This window comes from Salvia splendens, chromosome 10 (genome assembly GCF_004379255.2).
Source record: "Salvia splendens isolate huo1 chromosome 10, SspV2, whole genome shotgun sequence".
NCBI lineage: Eukaryota > Viridiplantae > Streptophyta > Magnoliopsida > Lamiales > Lamiaceae > Salvia > Salvia splendens.
In genome coordinates, this window is record NC_056041.1 from 18870675 (window position 1) to 18875494 (window position 4820).

Genomic DNA, 4820 nt, shown 5'->3' on the forward strand with positions numbered 1-4820 from the left:
AGAGAGTGTAATTGGAGTACCAATTAATAGGGGACAGCGAGTGTAATTTATAGTTTTGGTTGGAATTTTATATCTCACATATTGTTGAACTAGGATATATTTCCTTCGTCTCTTAGAAATAGAGAATTTAAAGATGACACGAGTTTTAATTTAAAATTGGTAAAATATGAGAGAGACATAAAAGATGAAAACAACAAATAATTAAAATATTTTTAGTGTAGAATGAGGTTCATCTCATAAGAGAGGAGTGATTAGTTATAAGGAGAAGAGAACTAATTTTGTAGGATAAATTAAAATAAAAAAATAGTAACTATTATTTGAGGACGGATGAGCTATTAGATAAAGTAATTTTCCTACAATTATTAAATGAGAGAATAATTCTGGGATGAATAAATAAAAACCTAACAGAATGGAATATTCCTCTTCTTAGACCGAATTTTATGAAAAACCATGCTTGCGTCAACAAGCATGAGCCTGTTCCAAACTGATAAATGTGAAATAAATTATAATGAATTACTTACGAATGTTCCATGCGCGATATGATATGTGACATATGTCAATTGTTATTTTAGAAATTTGAGACTAGTTCATTGACTTCCCATATTAAACTATAGTTGATTTTATAATCTAGCATTATTTTAGATACATATTATTGCCCATGCATTTTCCGTGTTATTATGTTCTCGCTTATTCATCTAATCAAACATAAATTGATTATACTACTGCCTACCCGTGTCCCTTATAATTTGTTACCATTTGATTCGACACGAGTTTTAAAAAATAAATAGAAAGTTAGTTGAAAAAACTAGTGGCATGTAGACTCTAATGAGTTAGTGGAATGTAGGGTCCACTATAAAAAATGGTAAAAATGAAAAGTGACATATTTTTAGGGACGAACGAAAATGAAAATAAGTGACAAATTTTATGGGACGGAAGAGTATTTAATTTGTTGATATTTAAAAAGTTTATCACTTGTACGGCATGGTCAAACTGCATTGACCGGACACGATTCCGACGCTGAATAGATTAGAGAAAAGGAAGAGGACATGAAAATTTTTAACCCAATTTTTTGAGCTCTAGCCCGATAAAATTTGACCAGAAAATCGAAATGGTTGGCTCGATAAACATCTTTTTATAATTGGTTGGTTGTCACACTTCATTATACTTAGTAAAATTATTCATAAATGAAACTTATGAAACAACCAATATTAGTAGTATATTATTTGTGAACAAAATACCCGGCTAATTGGTGATATCCTTATAATACAAATAGGACATCTTCCCATCAAATTTTGATACAGCACGATGTGCTTCGAATCCACTGTAGTTTTTGTCGTTGGTCGCCATACAAATTTCCATCACCCTTTTTAGCATCTCATCTTCTTTGTAAAATTGCTGGCTTAGCAGTTCATCCACACTTATCCACTGTTCATTTACACAACCAAAATGAGCATGCTCTCAAATAATTACTCATTGCTGTATATTTTTATAGATCTATCTACCTTAGCATCCTCAATTTCATTTTCATCAATTTGGATTTCCAAGGATAATGGCTTAAGCATGCAGCAAGTCTGATTTCTCAAGCGCAACTCTGTGTACATGCCTGCATCTCAATCACTATAAATTAAAATTTCAGAAAATATAGTACTAGTACAAATTAAGAATAGACATGTACAACTTTTTAGTAGGAGTATATATAGTAATTGTGATGGAAGACTCACCTGAAAGCTACCAGCTCCAGGAATTCTGTATCAATCTGTAATGGAAAATCAATCCATATTAGTCTATTGTGTTGATCTATTATGCCCGGGAAAATCGACGAGAATCCTTACGCGCCCCGGTTTCTTCTTTAACCTCTCTCACTGCTCCTGAAAACAATTCTTCAGACTGTACAATAAATATGATCTAACTAGGTTAATTTTTGTCCATGTTGCCTAACCAAATTTTAGCATTCCTAAAGAGTAAAGAATATTGACATACCTTGTCAATGAATCCAGTTGGCAATTTCCAGACTCCAGAGCAGCTACAAGACCATTTTTCTTTCACTACAATAACCTGATCATTTTAGACCCAATTTTGTACAATTATCACCCCTAATCAATTTTAATTAAAAAAAAACTGAAAATATTTTTGAAGTTTTTAGTTCATTAGTTAACACCTGGTTGTTGAGGTTGAGAACAAAGGCCGCGATGCCTATTTGGTGCGATGGGCCACACGGCAGGGAACAGGGCTCGTCCGGAATCCAGTATGTCCGCATAACATAGCCATTTTCGGCATCATGGTACGCGAAGGCCACCTTCACCATTATTCATGCAAATTAATAATCTCTAGGGATACCAAGGGGAGAAAGATAGAGAAATAGATGCCTTAATCGCGACGGGAACAAGCTCAGCTTGGTCTTGAAACAGCTTTAGCCATATTCCCTTTTTCCCTTATCGCACATGAAAACAACATAACATAACATAACATAACGCTGGTGACTAATAAGAGAAACTACAACCTCAGATCTCCACAAGGCTAGCGAAGATTGGAGCTGCGATGCAAAAACATCTGCACAAGACGGCAAGCTTGATGGATCGATAACCACTCCATGGTACCCATCATCCCTCCACCGTACCACCCGACCTCCCGTTTTCGATGTCACAACGTTTCCATGCTGGCTGCTGGCGCCAAGACTTGTTGTGCCTTGAGAAACTGGGAATGTGGCATAATGCTATTGCTGATGCTATCATGCTTTGTTTTTAGTTAACACTTAACAATCGATTTTCAATCGATTTAATTTATATATACAGACATCGAGCTAATTAGTTGCTGGATGGGAATAGCATCTTCTGCAACTGTGAATAGTACTTATCAAAATACTCTGTTTTTACAAACTAGTAGTACTTAAATTCGCCAATATCCACAATATTGAATGTGCTTATTCCTACAAATATCCATAATTGTAGAATATGTACATATTGATATTCTTATTCGACAAGAATCCAACATTGGTTTTAAGGAAACTCAGCATCTTCAATTCCTACCAGAAATTTCATTCATTGCAAAATAGGAGCAGGATCACTTTATTCTGAACCAGTCCAGATTAATAAGTAATCAGATTAGTTTAATTTTTTAAAAACTCAATCTCAACCGTGCAGGATTTCAAACTAGTCTATTGGCTTAATCAGATTAAAAGCTAATAATAGTAATAATTAATCTTTCTATTTTTTTTATTAAAAATCTTATACTTATAATATATAAACATATATATAATCAAATTACTTAAATCATCTAACATCATAAAATTTCACAAATATATCTAGAAAATTTGAAAATCGAAATCCAAACTACAAAATCCGAACCCGGAAATCGAAATTGTATAAATATATCCAAAATGCCAAAAAAATTGAAAATCCAAAAATTTATTTTCTACTATAATTAACACAAAATATATATTGTGTGAACCAAATAACATATCCAAACGATTTTTTTAAAATCTAAATATCACAACATTCGGTATAATATAGTAAGCCAATACAACTAGAGTTTTTTAGATTTAATATATTATTATATATAATATTTAAAATAAATTTGGTATTTCATTTTTTCGGTTTTTATATATGCATACTGAATCGAACTGAAAATGGAACTAAATTTAAATGATTCAAATCGGATGTTCGGTTCCATGTATTTTGCTCATCCCTAACGTAAGATAAATCTTGAATTGTTGAATGATTTAACATATACGAATAGATTCTGATTGTGATTGATCTTGACATGGTAAAAACTAATTTAAGTTTTATTAAACTGAAACAAACACACATCAATAAATTTTAAACCATATTTTAGAATTTGATAGAGTATATTTTTTGTAGTAATTTTAGTTGTGCAGAGAACAGAACACTGTTGCACCTAAAGTCAGTTAATCAAATTATGAGCCAGCATTAACAAATTGCAAGTTAATCGGTTTAAAATGTAGTACTATTCTAACTCTCTAAATTTTACGAAATATTCAAACTATTCATACATATTTATAACTACATTGTCATCCCTAATATTCATACACGCACATAGACATAGTTATGATGTATTAATAGCTAATTTTAATTTATCGTTAGAATAAATTAAACTTTATTTTTATTTAAATAATAAATTTGATAATCCTAATAATAAATTTAATGTATTAGGAGTATAATAAATATAATATGCATATGAGTAATGATAATATGAATATGAGTGTTTATAAATAAAAATGAATAAAAAAAAGAATATGATGATAATATATGGTTAAAGGCTACCGGTGCTTGCTAGAAATGTTGAGCGGCATAACATATATAAATGAATTGGATGCTCATGTTTAGTCTTAATACTTCACCAATTCAATAAAAAATAGTTTATTATTGTCATTTTAGTGAGATCAACTCATTTTCGTTTATAAACAGTAATATATTATCTTTATTACTACTATATTAATTTATTAACTCCTTTAGTTTATGACCCACCACATTAATCATTAGTAATACTCACTCTGTTACATTCCAAATACCTATTTTTTTCCTTTTTAAAAGTTGTCTTATTTTCCTTTCAAAATAAAATTTGTGGGGCCCAGGGACGGAGCTAGCACAGGCCAAGCCGCCGCTTCAGCGGGGGCTTGGCCGGTGCTAAACCCAATATCCACCATAGTCGCCCCTTACCTATGCTTGCGTGAAGAATTCCGAGATCGAAATATGTTTTCGGTTTTTACAGAGCGTGTGAAAGAGGAGGGGAGGGGAGAGGAGAGAGGGGGGAGTAAAAAGACGGGATATAACTTTACAGTTGGCAATTGTGGGACCCCCTTA

The 4820-nt window shown here is 32.0% G+C and overlaps 1 pseudogene; it reads right to left on the reverse strand.

The window, feature by feature from the left end:
• Positions 1-1191: 1191 nt before the first annotated feature.
• Positions 1192-2796, reverse strand: LOC121752724 (annotated as a pseudogene).
• Positions 2797-4820: the final 2024 nt, after the last annotated feature.